General features: G+C 39.0%; 1 protein-coding gene across 8 annotated transcripts in view; it reads right to left on the bottom strand.

The window, feature by feature from the left end:
- ARHGAP15 (Rho GTPase activating protein 15) overlaps window positions 1–18,836 on the bottom strand; it is a 380,707-nt gene that overhangs the window by 132,001 nt on the left and 229,870 nt on the right. The gene's annotated exons all lie outside the window — the stretch shown is intronic.

Raw genomic sequence — 18,836 nt, 5'->3', positions numbered from 1 at the left:
AATGCTTGTCGGGGTAGTGGGGAGAGCGGGAGAGAGAGAGATAAAACAAATGTATTTTCAAAGGTTTTTAACATTTTATTTGGGGATAGCATTAACTTTTAGTGGCAAAGAACATTCTGGAATAACGCATAGTCACTGCAATAAAATCCGACTCCTAGTTTAGTATATGCTGACCGTCTTATGTTTCAAAATGGTGTTTATCATTGAGACAGATCATTGGCTTCCCCCAAGAGAATATCAATATTTCTCCCTCCCTGTTCTGTTTTAAGGAGCTTAGAATAGGATGGACACAAAACCAGGAATCGTAATACAAACGGTGTTCAGAAACTCAGTCAAGGAAAATGCAGCTGTTGTAGCTCATTCCCACCATAAATCTTATAAGCTTTCCGGCTTATATCAAGGATAGGAATTAATTTTCTTTTCTTTTCAGAATGTGTGTGTGTAAAGCAATTTCTTTTAAAAATGTTGTTGGGTTTGGGTCACAGTTTTCACACCTTATAGATTTAAACATTTCCACTTTAATCGAGACACTTCTGCTGAAACACTTCTACATGCCTCATGTGGAACCCATGCCTGCTGCAGTGGATTATGGGTTATATTGCAGGAAGTGTAATATAAATTAACAAGTGTTATGATGAAGGAAGAACATAACATTCTACTAAGCCCATTGGGCCTCCTCCCGCTGTGCACATGACATCACATGTGTACGATGGCGCGCACACACACCCCATTGGGCAGAACCCACTGTGTATGCCAGCAGGGAACACATTGGTGAAGCAACGCCCAATAGGATTCAACCTTCCTGCTCTCTGCAGTGCAGTTGAGAAGGGGGGGGGGGAGCAGATGAAGCACCTCCTTCCCATACCTCCTCCTGACCACATAGGGTTTTAGAAGCTCTAATTAAACAGCAGTGTCACCCCATGATTGATTCAGGACTGGATCTGGGTCAGGTGTTCCCCAGGTCTGGTCAGGGCCCTGGATCAAGTGGCAGGACTCAGCAGATTTTAGTTTCTGAAAATTCCTGAGCATTGCTGTGCACTTTCAGCTAGTAAGAATATAGAGTTGTTACAGACCCTATTCCTTTTAAATAAGGCTGTCCCTAATCTTGTAGCTTGAATAGCTATATTTTGATCCTCAGTGTACAGATAAGTCACGTAAATTTCTTTGATCCTCTCCACACTGCTTGATGTCTGAATGTTTGCTTAGCTATCAGTGAACAAGGAATAAGGACGGCCATCCAGAAAGCAGAATTTAAACAGTACACTGCTCATCAGCATGCAGACTTACACTTAAAATATACAAATCAACTTTGCCTAGGTCTTAATTTAACTTCTGCTATGTACCACTGTTTCCGCAAAGCGAGTTTTCAGTTGAATCAAAAAGAACATTAGCAATAGTGGTGTCAGCAAGACTTCTATTGAAGGTTTATTGTGACAAAATACAAAACATACACTTTGAAGCTTTTTAAAAAATGTAAGATTATGCCATGAAAGTGCCATCATTCTTGAGGCGTTTTCACTATAAATGAGCAGTTGCCCCTGATAAAGATATGTGCTATGTTTTATAGTTAGGGGAGTTTGTTTCTCGGATTTTTATTTCTCTTCTCTACCCCCACTCCCCAATTTTTGTAGCCAAACAAAATGACCTCATTGTTTCCCACTCTATTTTCTTTTAAACATTAGCTGGGATGATTGAGATTCAGGAATGTGGGAAAATGGATTCCCAAGCCATGTCTATCCCTTCTAATTCTGAGCTGTAATTTTTGGCTTGGCTTGAATCACAGTCATCACATTTCAGTATGAATCTCACTGTAAAGTGATCTTTCTCAAACATTTCTTTCACTCATCTTGGGATCAGAAACAAAGCAATCCTACTCTTTCAACAAAACCTTTAGAATTTTCTTTTCTTTTCTTTTCTTTTTTAGCAAAAGGAGACAAAAAAAAAAAAGCAACCAGAATTTCCTTTAAGATATGTAGAGGTGTGTGCATGTTTTAAAAAAGGAAACATCCACAGTTTGATTACAAATCTTGTCATCTAGATGTCAGATGTTGCAGCGAATTTGATCTGTTTTGTCTGAGGTCCACACAGCAGAAAAATTGGATGATTCAAATGAACACACTGCTGAAGACAAGTTCTATGGTGTAACCAAAAAGACAAGATTCTTTTTTAAAAATCTACTGTTATTAATGAAAAATATTTATCACCTAATTTATTTCCATTTACTTTTTAAATTACCAAGTGTTATGATGAAGGAAGAACATAACATTCTACTGAGCCTAAACAAAAAGTATAAATGATAGCGATTTGGTAGAGCAGGAATGGCAATTTGAATTTAAGACAATTTTTTGTTTTTCTTTTACTTTATAGTGTATATTAACATAACAAGGATCCAGGCTTAATCCCTTTTGAGATAATGCTTTAATGGCAAAATTATGTCCTCAAGACACTAACAAATCATTAAACACTTTGGTACGAAGCTAGTATGTCCTTGCATGGCCAAGTCCACCGTAATCTAACAAAAAAAAAAGTATGCTTCTATGGTCCCACTTTTGAATGTATAAAGACAGGAGTGCAGATTCTTCAACATTATAGAATCGGTCAATGAGCTCCATGTACACCAGTCCACAACAGCCCACTGAGCTATTTTGCAAACAGTCAAAAAGACATGAGAAACACAACCACTGTGATGCCTACGAACACAACTAGCCAACAATACCAACCATGCCCACCAGCATTTACTAAATGAAAATAGGAACACCCTTGCTTATTTTTAACACACCAAGGACCTGCAGCCCGCTTCCGTTATTACCATTGGCATGGAGAGCTTTTCAACCACTAAACTGCTCTTAGAAGCACAGCTAAGGAGGTACAAGCCCATGGCTTTGGGGCAAGAAAGTGCATGCAGCCAGTCTTCACATGCACAAAGCCAGCAGTTGCGGAATTCCTGGGCTGCCTGCTTAGGTTGGCAGGCTTTCAAGCCACCCGTCCATTTGAATTCTGGCTAGGCTGAGTGGATGGGGCTGGTGAGCAGACCAGAGGAGAGCAGGCTTCACTCCAGTCCGCCCCCAGCCAATAAAGGCTAGCTGCACCCAACCCTAGGGGCTGTACTCGGCCAAATAACATCCCTCTCTTCCCACCTGATTCAGTAATGCTATGGGTTTTGTATGCTAACCTTTTCCTTCCTAGGGCACTGCATTTATTGGCTTTGCTGTGGTTCTATAATGGTTGCTGTTTTCAAAGCTGGGAAGGAATTTGCCTGCAAACAGACCAGCCCCTCTTGCAGGTTTTGCCTTCCCCATGGCAATAGTCACAACTCTGGCAGTCAAGGCATTGGGTGGAACCCTTTTAGTCTAACATCATGTGGGGGTAAAGTGGTGCACCACCCCCATCTTTGAACAGTGAAATAACTGGACCCCATTAGAGGAGTCTAGTCAGAAGTCTGTCCAAAAGCCAAGGCATGTGGCAGAGGGGCCATAGTAGCTTGGGAAGGCCATCCATGTAGACCTGTGTCTCATGGAGGACCCATTAATCCTAGGCTCAACCCTGTCATGTGTCAGCCCTCCACTAGGGGGCTGAGAGGGATGACATACACCCAATGTCTAAGCCAAATCAAACCTACATCTGGAATCAAAGCTGTGGCCAATTTTTTAAATCTCAGAATGTTGCCCTGTCCAGTTTGTTTATCTTCATATGTTAGGCCTTGCTTCCTGGGGAGGAGTCACTGTGAGTGGGTGCATGTGGGGGTTTTTTACTTTTAGTTTTGGCTTTCAGTAAATCTTGCAACAAACAATACAGTACAGTGCAATGAACAAGTGCAATGAACTCTTTGCTGTTTTCTGCCACGCAATGTCTAATTGTACTCTTGCAAAGCTTAGCTTGGACTCAGCTCTAGCAAGAAGTGTGGCTTTATTCTCATATCTTAGCTCTTGCAGAAAGTTTTCCTCTTCGTTGACAATATGATTATTTAGAAATCGTCAGTGAAGAAAGTAATACTGCTCAGTTGCTAAGCCAAAAGATAGCAACAAACTGAAGCAGTGGGCAAGATTCAGAGCGACTGGGATACCAATCAGTTTTAACAGTGGCAATCTAATTTCCAAAGAGGTAATGTTGACAGGTCTACAGTGAGGTCACTGAGTGTGTTATAGTAACATCTGGCCTTCCACTGAAAAACCAACTGTTAGCCATTGTAGATCCTAGGAGGGAGGAAATGATTAACCTCTACAGAGGCCTTTCTGAATGATACTCAGAGTCTCTAGAGTGTATTATAATAATCCATTGCTGAAGTTACAACAGCATGGGTAAAAATAGTTAAATCGTTGAGGGTTTTTTTTTTTAAAAAAATCTAAATTTCTGACCACACACAGATTGAAACCAGGCATACCTCAGACAGGAGTGAGATATAACCACTAGCTGGGGATTTGTTGTGTGCCAGCTGAGAGGAGCTAAATACCTTTGACAGTGAAAAGGACATGTTAAGGTTCCTTCAGTTCCAGTTGTGCCTGTTTCTCTATGAAAATCACACAGCTCAGCAGTAAAGCACAGCTGACTGATATTTATTGCAAAAAGCAGGAGAATAAATCTCTCCTCTTACTTCTTCTGTCACAGATTAATGCCCTGAAAGAGTTAAGCAACATTTAAAAATGCTAGATTATATCTCTCATGGAGGAATATTTTCCATGTATGTGTCTCTGTAATCCATTTACCTCTTTACAGATCCTCAAGCCCACCAGAGTGTTGCCGAGGTCCACATGATACCCCTGAGTGCTGCGTTTTGTACTTGGATCTCTGATTTAACTGGTAGAAGTTTGAAAACACATGTAGCTTGACAACTCCCTGCTGGCTACACAACTGAAGGAGAGTGCAAACCGTTCTAGTAAAAGCCAGCTGTAACATATTCTCATTTGTATGGCTTAAGAGCTGCATCTTCCAGACAGTAGCACACAAAGAGGGCATTTTCAATGAACGCCAGAATTTTCCATGAGAACCTCCCCAGTTCTCTTAGAACGACAATGATGCCCACCTGAGAGGTGCCAGAACTGATTTCCTGTGAGTCCCCCCTGGAAAAAAGCCCTGGAAGAAGTGAAGGCACAGTTTTATGGAGTCCCAATAACATGGTTTGCACATCATGCTAAGCCAGGCTATAGCTTAGTGGAACTTCAGATAGCATTCCTTTAAGGTTAATGTGTGTCTTCATAGGCATACATACAAAAGGATACTCAAATAGGAAGCTGAAACTAGTCTATGGGTGTTTTAGGATAATTATCATATAAATGGAAATTTGAAAGAGGTGACCCAATTAAAGTACAGTACATGTAAATCAGCAGACAGTGATTTTACACATAAACCCCTCCTTCCCCAAACTAATTTGAAAACCCTGTGAGTTAAATAGAGCAGGGCACAGTCTTTGAAACTGCTCTAGCTATTGGATGAAGGAGTTGTAGGTTTTTGTTTCTTTTGCAATGAGCTTCCTGAAAACATTGGCTGCTTGGTATCATGATGTGATAATGTGCAATAGTTACACTGCTAATGCAAAGGACCTAAGAAAAGATGCTTTGAGCTGCTATTAGGAATGACTGCATGTGAAGAGGGAGGACTTTTGAGGCAGTGATTCTGAGATGAATGTTTCATCCACCATGTCTCAAAATCCACAGAAATACACTTAGTTGGCACCAAGGAAAAGGATTGTTAGTGGCTACACCCAAATGCTGGAACTCCTTGATGTGGGAGATCCACCTCACCATCTCTGTAGGAGGGTCAAACTTATTTTGGCGGTTTTAGGTCATGAATGACTGGCTTTTTAGGTGGTATTAATTGCTATGACTACATGATTTTTTTATTGTGTTAGTATTTAAAAAATCTATTTTCCCTGCTGTTTTGAAATTTTATGGCTGCTTTGATATATTTATTGTTGTCAGACTTTTAGAAATTGTTAAATTACTGTCTAAACATGTGTTGTTATCTGCCTTTGGCTTGCTGAGGTATACATGGTTTAAATGAATATGTTATATGAATGGCAGGGGATGAGTGCTTGGCCTTTGTTAAGGAGGTTATGTGAATAGTTCGTGTGACTACGGTGTGAATAGTAAGGAGTACAGACAAAACTAAAGTAGCTGTTGATGAATATTTGTGGGTATCCACTTCTGTATCTGAAACACACTTGATAACCCAGTGTTAAAGCAAAAAAATGGATCACATACCAACTGAGAAATATATAGACATACGTGTAAGGTTTTGAAAGAACATTTCAGCTGCCAAATTATGTGCCGAAGCATAGCTCAAAGCAATAACAAAAGTTAGAGAACCCTGAAATAGTTTGTGCTGGGAGAATTTTTGTTCTAGTGGCTTCTCTGGGCAGCTCTTTAGGAAACACGTTTCTTTCAACTTTGAGTCATTTCAGAGCAAGCTTATTTTCCACTGAGGTCAATGGGACTAAGATGTCTATGTACAAGCCAACATTCACAAACACATACTGTTCAGTTTCAAAGTTTTTGCATCTTAAGTATATAGAAGTCTTAGATTCCGATTTGCTACTCTTTCCTCAATTGCGTTGACAATTATCCAAGTTAATGTAAAGGCTTCTGCAGTGCAAAAATGACACATAAGCTTCCTCTTACTATACCATGCAAGTTTCCTTAGAGGTGCCACTGCAGCCCCAATGCTAGTAGTATGTATAATGAAGGTCTATTATGTTATAGAACATCTTATCAGTTTAAATAAACCCCCTTCAAACAATATCAACAGAAGTAATAGGAGACACAAATTGTATCTTTCTCTTCCATGCCATTTTGGTGTGATTTTATTTCACAGGTGAAAGAAACAGAATATCTGTATAACAAAGAGTAGGCAAAGCTACATACAGATTTCTCATTCCAGCATCAAATGAGGCTTGTGGCTGAATCCTGGAGTGCTTGGTTATATGTGACCCAATGATGTGGCTGTGGCCATATATATTTCATCAGACTATTTCCAGACTGCAGATGTGGTTACCACTGAAGGATCTTTGAACATGGAAGTGGGTGAATGAGTATGGTAGGGATTTATAATGGGTAGGTGGATGTGGACAATACCATGGACCTCTGCTCTTGCCATCCAGAGAGTACACAACCCTCAAAATATTTATTGTATACTCCAGAAATTACCCTGAAACTTAACTCATGAGTAGGGGTAGACCAAACTATCAATTTCCGTTTCACATTTTCCCATTTTTAAATTCAGTTTTCCACATTAGATATTTGCAATTTTCCTCATTAAACTATAGACATCTCTGTATGCAGTTTTGACTAATATACATGATTTTGCAAGCAAGTTCTCCATACAAAATGCATTTCTTGGTGTTATATTCACTGCATTTATATGCATTTTAATACACATTTTCCCCCCACACCTGCATTTTTGTACTGGTTGGAGAACTGCATCACAAAATTCAGTACAAATTTTGCAGGGCAAGTTCAGTTTACTTTGCATATCGGTTCAAGGAATGTGGATTAGGCAGTTTATCATCAAAATGAATTTCTTGCCCATCCCTACCTGTGAGACTCAGCACTTTGCTGCTACAGGGATAAAGTTAAAATGAACAAATGAAACCCTTCCATGGAAGACAGATTTTAGTAGGTGGAGAACCTGCTACACTGTCCTCCTTTATAGCTGCTCACCTTAAATGACGGGCTTGCCATAAGAGCATCAAGTCCAGATCTCAAAATTACACAACAGCATTATTATTACACACAGGTCCCAGTAACCAAACACAATGCATACTCAGTAAACTGTTTGTAAGATGCACAACAAGTCGACAATTTCCATTGATTCCTATGGGATAATTTCTAAAGCATTCCTGACCATGGTATTTGGGCTCAAAATGATGAGGGTGGGGGGCGGGGAGAGAACCTTCTGAAACTTTGCAAAAGGCAACAGGCAAAAAATGCTCTTATTTGTCTGATCTCTCCCAAGAGAGAGGCAAAAATGCTCTTATTTGTCTTATCTCTCCCATGCTTTCTGGTCATGGACCAGCAAAACCCAAAAAGTAAGGCTTGTTTAAGGCTATTTGTTTACAATACCACACAGACTTTTTTTTTGTATAACAAGTGTTTAGACAGTGGGACCTGTGTGCACTTATTGAATTTATATCCCAACCTTCCTTCCAAAGGAGTCCAGGGTGGCAAACACATCCATAATTAAAACACAAAACAACTAAAGCAGTTAAAATAGTCTATAAAAAAATACAATTGAAAGCAATTTCAACTTAAACCATTATTTCATCTAGTACTCTCATGGCTGCCAGCCACCCAATGCCTGGGGAAACAGGAATGTTTTGTAAATTCCCTTGAAAGTTAATAATGAAGGAAGCTGACACACCCCACTAGGGAGGGCATTCCACAAACGGAAAACAACCACTGAAAAGGCCATGGGGCCACAGTGCTAATCCTGTTAATCCTGGGAGAAAGGATTTTATTGGTGCCAATGGAAGATTCCCTGCTGAGATAAACAACAGTTTGGGGGGGGGCAATTTTGGGAGGGACTGGTGCTCAGGGGGAGGGGTTAACCCATAGATCATGGCCCCCATCTTGTTCAGGGCTCCCTGCTGCTATTATTGCTAAAAGAAGAAAACAATAGATGTGTTAAATTGAATCTCATCTTTAATGTCACGTCTGCTTTAGGCAGAATTAAATGAATTTTGTGAGCGATCTTGAACAATTATCACAACAAGGCACGAGGCCTATATCATTTTTACCTGTAACAACTTAGGTTCCATGTTATGCTGCTGGTAAACACTGAAAGTATTTTTTAACTCTGTTGTTGGCTCTCTCTCACTGGAGGGTGTGCAAAGCCCAGCGTTTTTAATCTAGATGCCCAGCCGATTCTTTTGTTAATTACCTACACATGGGTCAGTACTATTTTCCACTCCCAGAGTTGGGTTAGATTCTGCTCATGAACCATAAGCTAGCAACTTCAGAGGCCTGCTTAATTTTTAGTCAGAGTATTAACCAGTAAATGGTTTTAGCCTTAGTTTTTCAAGGAAACATTTGTACATATGTAGATGTATGCTGTGAGATTCACAATGTACTGTAAGAAAAGGGGGGGCACACATTGTGGATGTTTGTAACTGGTATTGCAAACAATATTTGTCTCTTTCTGAATATTGCGTATTTAATCTAAATGGTTACCAACAGGCTTATTTTAAATGTGAAAGAAAGAAAGAAAGAAAGAAAGAAAGAAAGAAAGAAAGAAAGAAAGACAGAAAGACAGAAAGAAAGAAAGACCAGTGGAGTTAAACGCCTCCCTTCTGCAATGCCAGCAAAGCACTGGAGTGTTCCCAGGTATGAACTTAGTCCTGTCACAGCAAATGTTACTGTGCTGAACAGGCAGTAACCACTTGTTTTTACTGGCAAGGCTTAGCATATTAATGCTTTCTTTTACTAGCATGGGATACATTTCTCTGGAACGAATTAGTCAATGAGGCAGGTATCAGGTAACTATGACAAAGATGGCAACTGCCTCAACGGCTTTTCCTGTAGTCCTCTTATTATTTTCTTAACATAGCTTACATTCTACTCTTCATAAATTTCAAATTATATCTCCGTAATATGTTGTTTTCCTCTTTCCTTTTCTGTTTCCCCGCTGATTTCTGCATTACGCCCTTTTTGACGTTTCCTCCTGATGCTTCTTGATATTTTTTTTAAAAAAACCTGACGCAGAGTGTGGCTTTTTCACAGACACAGAGGCCCCAGAGAAAATATCCCTCTGAGCCAATTGTAACTTGGACCTTGCACAAAACTATTAACTGGCTTTTGCTCTGAGAAAGGTGGCTATAGCGGGATTAAATGAGTCAGAAGACAGAACTCCTAGGGAAATCACTGCCAAGACATTTGCACTGCATTCATTTGCTCCTAATTTCTACTCAGAAGTTGCAAAGATCTTTTTATATCACAAACTTCCAAGTCAAAATTGCTTGGAATGTGCTTAGCCAATTATCGTTTGTATTCATCAGAGCAATAAAGTCAATGGCTGATAAGAAGTATATTTCTCCCCCCCCCCAAAAAAATGTTCCCTGAAAAAGTGAGCTATCTACTGAATAGCTGAAGGTCTTTCTAAAATAGCATGCATCATTTTTGTTTTGCTCCTCTTCCTTTTACACACATATAAAAACAAGGAGTAGAAATCTTCTTGGAACAAGACAGAATCATAAAAGACTTCAAGGATCTCATCAAAAGTTAAACAGTACAAAATGCACATTTTTCATGAAGTATTAGCTTTTAGTGCATGCCTGGATCCAAGTATAATAGATTATCCCAAAGTGGGAAAGAATGTATGCTACAAAATTAGCAGAACTAAGAGCTCAGATCATCTCACAGAGCAACATGATCTCTAGACTTTCAGGGCACTGTTCTAGAAGGTAACTGGAAACACTATATAAAGTTGAAGGCATGGGAAAAGAGACAAATGTTAGTGAAAGTGTTGCTAAAAAGCAATAGCAAAAGATAAGAAGTTAGCAAATTAACTTGTAAAAAGCCCCATATCTGTATATATTTCAAATTTATGGATAAAGTCATGTGTTTAGAATGAAAAGGGTGGTGTGTAGAGGAGAAAATGTTCCAAAAATAAGCAGAGAGTGGTAGCTCACACAATGCACCATGCCCTTCTTGAGAACAATCTCTTAGAGACACAGTTAACTATTCAGACATTGGAAATTAAGGGGTGCAATCAGTGATGGTACTGCTGGAACAGCAGCAAAGGGGATGGCACCACCAGCACTGGGATTCTAAGCTGAAGATTTCAGCCTTTCGGTAATTATTTTATTTCCCTTCAATAACACCTGGTTGCTAGATTATTATTTTTTCTAGGTGAGCAATCCTGAACATGGACTCTCGTATTTGTTTTCTAGCCCATATATTTAAATTAATTAAAAACATAGGTGCCTACCATTCTGCAAACAATATTACTTTATTGTAAAATATTTCACTTTACAGCTGAAATGCTTTTTGGGCTGTGGCACCACACTGCCACAAACAGGCTCTGGAAATAGTGCAATGAAACGAACAAAAATTGAGACATCGTGACACCTGTTGTAATATGGATGCCTAACACTATTGACGCTTGGAAAGCAAGTAGCGGCTACCATTTTAAGTGACATTAACAGTTTCTGTTGTCTAGTAACTGATATCGTAAAAAAAAGTATGAAAAGCTAGCCAGTGACAGCAGTTCCACATATTAGTGTAATCAAATGATATCTACAGTCATCACAAGATAGCGTGTCAAGCCACTGTAAAGGAGACAGAGAACTTATAGGTTAAAGTACCCGGAAGACAGGAAGTCTGAGGAGTCTTTTATAGGATCAGAGCAAAAAAAATAAAAATACTTGCCTTAGGGCAGCACTAAATTTATAAGAGGCATTGAATTGTGTGGAAAGCTGTGTAAAATATGATTTACTGAAAAATCTTCAGACAGCTAGAAAATTTGTCATTCTTTTTTCTTTTTTTGGCAATATCTTCCTTTCTTCCACTCTTTCATGATTTAAAGGTGACATTAGCTTTAGTTTCCAGTTTATGGAAAGGACAGTTTTGTAAATTAGACACCTAGTCCTCTCAGGGACATATTAAAGGACTGTGACATAATTTATCCTGCTCATGTAAGACTCCTAGTCTATACAGAAAAATGCAGCCTCACCTCCACCAACCTTATACCTGAAATCTATCCCAGTACTGCATGGTCATTTTGTTCCTCATACTATTTCTGACATTTCTCCATATAGCCATTTCTCCCCTAGATCAAGTGATATGTTACAGAATTCACTGGGGAATTTCAAAAAGATCCCTAGGTACAAATCAGGGACAGAGTTCTTTGGTGGAAAGGTTTCAAATCACAACAATATAACATAATATGGATGGACAGCATAATTTGTCTGGAGTCCTCTACAGCATAATCAGATTAAGGCTCCAATCATACATAACTCAATTTACCTTGGAGTAAGCCCCACAGTATTCAGAAGCACTTACTTGAGTAGACATGCTTAGGATTGGACAGTTCAACTGTTAATCCAGTCATGTTGAAACTTCATTAATATGTTCTTTTTCATCTTCTCATATGACCACTTTGTTTAAGAATTATCTATAAATATCTGCTGGGGGAAAGGGCCATATCTTTTCCTTTGGATATTTATAGTGGAGGTATGCTGCATTTTAAAAACCTGATGGTTTGGGCCTCCGACCTTTGCTTCTGCAAAAGCAATTTCTCCCACTTTCACCATCAGATACCCACTTTCCCCAGAGCCCTTGGAAAATCTGCTCTGGAGAGCTGACAGGGCCTCTGGGATTGGGGGAAGAGTGCAGGATGAAGTGATAGTTGGCAAAAGTAATCTCTCCCTTTATATCAACAGGATCCTCTGCTCAAACAAAAACTTTCCATGGACGTAAGACGACCTTCTGGTTGCAGAATGCCAAGTTTGGATCCATGTCAATTTATTTATTTGCGATGCATTTTATAATCAGATAAATGTTTGTACCTTGTACTTTCAGAGACAGTTTGTGTTAAGAGTAAAAAGAGAATGTTGAAAATGATTAAATAACTGCTAATTAAAATTTGTAATGCCAAAGAATAGTGATGAGGGTTTCTTGGAAATGGTGAGTCTCACCATTAGCAGGTCTTCCTGTTGACACACACTATTGACAGCATCGCTGCCCATGAGACAGATCTTTTGACACCACTGCTTCATACGATGGAAGTGCAGCATTTGATAATATAATACAAGTCTTTTAGCATCAGGCTTTCAGAATTGTGGTGATGTTATGCTAGACGTTCTGAGACTGAGACTCAGGATGAAGACAGACACTGATTTTTGAAAGAGGTGAAAGTGGTTTGAAAGTGGCTTCACTTTCCCTACATATTTCTTTGTACCATTGTCACAGCTGGTCAGACATCTTCTGCAAGTTTATGAAACAATACTGCAAAACCTATTTACCAGGAATGACTGTACATATCACAAGCAGCATCGCCTTTTTCAAACCGCCTTCAGTTCTTTTATACACTATCGTCTGTTCCCAGCCTAAAAGACACAAAAGTTAAGCACTCCAAATCGCCTATAACATTTTTTTTTTGGGGGGGGGGGGAGGATGGGAGAAGAAACTGAGATTTAATTTTTCTCATGTTTAAAGGTGATACAAAAGAATACTTATATAAGCTCTCATCTTCTGCTCCGTATGACGTGATTAGTTCAGAGCACAGTAGATAACATATTAGACTACCGCCACAGGAGATAACAAAAGGAAATACTTAAGGTACCATAATAATCTTAGCCCCCTTTTTTCCAGGTCACTGTAATCTACCCAAAGATAACTAATTGCACAAAGTAAACATTCCTCTCCAACCACAAAAGGAACCCATTACACAAACATATAATTCACAGTCATTTTTAGTGGGCTGTAAACAGTTTGGAATGAGCATAAAATGGGACAAAAATCAAAGTGAGCATTTTGAAATGAAAAAGGGTTTGCTACAAAAGGTCAGTCCCTCTGCTTGGCAAACTATGCAGAAAAGCCTGGGAAAATGTTGAACACACAAGCAGTAAGGGGATTTTAAAGCCAACAGCCTCCTTGTTTCTTTAAACAGACATCGGAACCTATAACTGGATGCTGTCAAACAAATGACAGCAAAAAAATAGAACAGCTGCTAAGAAGGAAAGTTGAGAGATAAAAGTTTTTAAAGCTAGGGACCTTCTCTGAAGTGGACTAAAGGTCTTTCTTAAATCTTTATACAGCGTTACAGATCTCAGGGTGACTTTTTGGCATGGAGTCAAATATGCAATTTTGTATATAATTCCTGCCATAGCATCTTGTGCTTGAGAAAGGAAATCAGCAGTGTAGCAATGTCCAATGATTAATAAATCTTTCATGCCTGCAAACATAGACAGCAAAGATTTGGGAATAGAAGACAACATGGAGTGTCATTAGCTTTCATTAGAGGGATCCCAAGTTAAATGAAATGGTATCATTCCTTTGCACCAGTCTAAACCAGATCAATTTGTACGGGACCACAAAGACTGTGCAGAGCAATAAAGTATGTTTATTCAGAAGAAAGTCCCACTGAGTTGAAATTATAGAATTGTAGCCTTCTGCTACTAAAGCATTCAGTGTGATAATCTGCCACATTAGGCAGCACTTTATTTCCAAAATATGACATGTCTGGAGGCAAGCATCCACATAAGCAAAGTCTACATGGAATCTCCATGTTCAGAGGCAATGGATACCAGTCGTGGGAAATCAACACCAGGAGAGAGTTGCTGCCTTTGAGCCCTGCTTGTGGGACTGCAGAGGCACCTGATTGGTCACTGCATAATTATATGGTCCCTACATGGCTCACAGCTGAATTCAATTAACAGTGAATTAACATGGGAAAAATATAAATATAAATATAAATATTTGAATTTACCAGTTCACACTCTGAGCTACTACACTACACCAACTTTATTGACTTATAGCGACAAGGCTGCATTGCAATACTACGAAGCATGTGCAGAATTACTTTTCTGCACTCTTTTTAGTAGCCCATGAATGTTGACTTCCATGGGATCATAAACCATGCCAGTACAGCATTCCTCATCCCATGGAAGCCTACATACATCACAATCTATGTGCATAGACTTCCCATTTGCAGATGTCTGAGCTCTATGTAAGGACATGTGAGGTGGTGCCAGGGAAACCATGTGATGTTGTGGGGAAAGCCATCAGGTACTCCTGCCCTCTTGTGCTCATGGCACCCCTTTTGTGTGATGAATTCATAGAGGGGCCTAAATACTTAAAAGTACAAGTAATCCAGGTCGTGAGAGATAACTGGAAGACCATTACAGCAGATTACTGAAATGAAACCCTGAGTATGCAGATACGTTTATTGACCAGACTGGTTTGAAATTACTGACCAATAAATTTTAAGTCCTTTACCTAATTTTATTTTATTATGCCCCATATGATTTTTGGCTTATATTACACAAATAGAAATGTGTTGTCATCTCAATAATATGCAGCCACAGCGGACAAACAATTCATTATCATCCTTAGCTCTTGACGTAACACTTTCCCTGTATAAGTTATAGTTGCATCCGGAACACAGAGTATGTCATGCTAGATTGGACACTGGTTTAGACGAATAAACTTGCAAAAGCCAGACCCACAAACACGTTCAGCCAAATTATTGGAATTTAAACTGATTCAATGCCATTGAATGCTATGCCTGAGGCGTTCTGTTGCTTACTCACATGATAGCATTTGATATATAAACAATGCCCCCCCCCCCGATCACTGAGTGTTATAAGAACCTCTACAAAGCAATAGCCGAATTACCCCATTCAACTGTTAAATGGAAACAAATGCACAAACAAAAACTGGCACGACTGCCTTGAAATACCTTTAAATTATTTGGCCCTCCTCATTCTAAGGTTAGATTTCTAAGGGAGGCTCTTCATAAAAATAATGCTTCAACTTAAATTAAATGTGTTGAAGTTTCTGAATACAGTTATAGCGTGTAGATGGGGCAGAGATGTGTACAGATTCTGCGTGGAGCATTTAGGCCATCTCACTAAGACTATGGAAGTAAACATACAGTTTTCATTAAATGTGCCTTTTCCATAATTGGTACATAAGTATTTCCCATGACTCTGCAGTTGAATAACTTGGCTGAAGGCAGATCTGGCCATTAGGAGGAGGGCTTCAAATCTGTTGAGTCCCAGCCATGCAGGGAGACTTGGCACCTCCACATGCTGCTTCCTAATACCAACCCGAGTCTAAAATGTCATCAGAAGCTTTCATAAACATTGGATTTAGCTTCACATAAATTACTGCCGTCCTGTGCTAGTTTATGCCAGAATTTAGGGAAAACAACGCATTGAGTAAACAGAATGGAAATGAATGCAAAGGAATCATAATCCAAGTCCATGCTGATAGAAAACTGTATATGAACTCCAAAGTCATAAATACAGTGATAAAATGTGGTTGTTGTTTTCTAAATCACATGCCACTGAGATTGGTTAATATTTACATCTCTACTACATCTCTACTAGCATAAGCCATATGTTGGTTACAGGTTACAGTTAGTAAAAGCAAGGAAGCACAGAAATCAAACATTGCCCCCCAGGCAAGCCTGCTCCCCTTTGCAGTTGTAAAATAATCCCAAAAAAACCTGTTCTATTTTGTGCCAGTGACAATAGTTTTTATATTAAAGAGAAAAAGAGAAATACAGTTTTCATACAGCAAAAATCTATTCAATTATCATTGTTTTATTTAATGTAAAGGTGCGCTATCGTCCTGCCAGATTTATTTTCTTCCCCCCACCTTTTCCAACCTCCTGTGCCCCCCCTTCTCTCTCCCTTCCTGCTGCAGTTGCAATTCTGTGTATTGTGTGTGTGGCAGGAAGCGAGAAATCAAAGCTAGATCATGCACTTCTGCTGGGCAGGTTTAGCGAAAATATGCTTTCCTATGCCTTCTTATACCACCAGAATTATAATCATACCAAGGATGGGAGGTTGGGTGGGAATCTGATCACTTTGCATTTTAATATGAACTTTCTTAATTCATACTTGCTGAGCCAGTAAGCAAACCAAAGCACAGTCATCCTTTGAATTTCACACTTTTCTGGATTTTGTGATGCATTTCTCCAACTAAAAAGTGCACACAAAATGTATTAGTGAAACATACAAAAACTGCATTACACGTTGGAGAAACTGACTTTTAAAAAGTGTACATCAGGGGAAATTGCAAAAAACGCACATATTAGGAGAAAGGCAAATGAAAATGTATAATGAAATTGTGTGTGCACTTTTTAAAGAAAAGAATGTAAGATTTGGGAGAACTGAACTTAAGGTTGAGAAAGCTTGCAATAACCTTGAAAGGCAGCCTACCATTATCTCCATATTTTCTTTGTACAATGTAAAGATTAGAGATGAAGCCATAGCTCAATGGTAATGTATATACTTTGCATAAAAAGCTTCCGGGTTCCATTACCAGCATCTCGGAATATCTCCATTAGCAGGGTTACAAAAAACTGCTGCCAATCAATGTAGACATTCTGGGCAAGATAGACAAATAGCTCATTGTAAGGTCTCCATATGCATGAAGGACAAAGGTAATAACATGTCCTTAAATAAAACACTATTGACAAATAACTTTGTTCCCATCCAGCCACTTTTCACACACAGAACTGCAAGCACCTCTAAATAAATTGTTTTAATAGTTTAATCCACAAAGCAGTTATTCTGAAATATGTGGGATTTACCATAATTTGCCTAACGTGACATCACATGCCCTCCAAACCTAAGGCAGTATTCCAGCAGCTAATTCTTTACGAGTATAAGCAACAAGTTGTTAATGTTAGCATTCTTGCACTAAAATATGGTTAGTCCTTTTGTAATTAACAGGGCTGAGTGACGTGGAAGTGGGGCACTAGTATCTTAAGAACTCCAAAATAGGTGACAGTATTTTTTAATATCTGGCACAGTATGAAACAAAGACATAAGCCTATTCTGAAAATTGTGAAAACACATGGGATTTCCTACATTTAAATAATTGGCATCCACATTTTCTTTCCACATTTTGCTTCTCTTTAGCTATTCACACCTACAAGGGACACTAGGACAAAGATGGGGAACCTGTGGTCCTTCAAATGTTCCTGAACTACATCTTTCATCATCTCTGACCATGCTGGCTGAGGTCAATAGGAACTCAAGTCCAACAACCTGTGGAAGACCATAGTGTCCTCATCCCTAGTTTAAGCATTCCAGCCAGAAAAAACACTACTACCAAAGCCTCTTTTTCCAGTGGTTAGATATGCAGAAATCAATAAGTGAAGATGTTAATGGCATGAAGTTAAACAATCACCTGCTAATTGCCATGGATCAAAATGCTCATAAAAGGATAACTCCAGCAGCCAGTTCAAAAAACATCAGATCTTAAAGAAATCTTTCTTCAAATACATAGCCTCCAAAAGCTACACTACTGATAATTCTTTTGATATCCTGGTAATGTTAATTTCCCTAGAGTTGTATCCGACAAAGTTATCCTATTCATGCAAGGACTTCCACTTGTACAACAGGCCCACCATACACCCCTTCCAATCTGCTCTGGAGGGTTGAGGGAGCCCCCAGAATAGAAGGCATGGGAGGAGAATAGGGCAAGAAGTTCCACTGCACGAGTGGAAGTCTTAAGCTTCACTGATACAGCCTCTAATGCCTTTCTTTCATACATGTAAAAGATGGATTTCCAGGTTAAATGGTACACCAATTACTGCATCTGTCATAAACGTGCCAGATACTTATTAGATTTAAGGAGTATTTTACTTTGTGATTAAGCTTATGGATGCTTTGTTGGTGTGATTCTATTGATTTCAGAGTCTCAATACAGACTGTATGTCCTTATTTCAAAAACACACGGGTACATGTGATTATCCTGAAAATGTTAAACATTTACAGATGATGCAAACAAATCCTTGCAGTTCTCTACAATTTAATTTTTTTAAGGGGGGGGGAAACCCATCTGCCATTGAAAAACACTTGGAAAGGAAAGGCTGAAGAATATATGGTTGCAGAAGGAAGGAGGAAAGAAAGGAACAAAAGAAATGAAAGTTTCATTGTAGCAGGTAAACAATATGGGTTTGAGCTATGCCAGTAATCAAGAACAAATATACCCAAATTACAATAGGCCTACTATAGTGACTTACAGCAACAGATAGTTTTGTGGCACCTTGAAAACTAGCAAATTAATTGCGGCATAAGATTTTGTGGACTGCAGTTCACTTCATCAGAAAGTTTAACCCATATTATAGGGTTTTTAAAGAAGTTTTTAAGGTACCACAGTTCTGTT

Source organism: Podarcis muralis, chromosome 1 (assembly GCF_964188315.1).
Source record: "Podarcis muralis chromosome 1, rPodMur119.hap1.1, whole genome shotgun sequence".
NCBI lineage: Eukaryota > Metazoa > Chordata > Lepidosauria > Squamata > Lacertidae > Podarcis > Podarcis muralis.
This window is presented reverse-complemented; position numbering and strand designations above follow the sequence as displayed.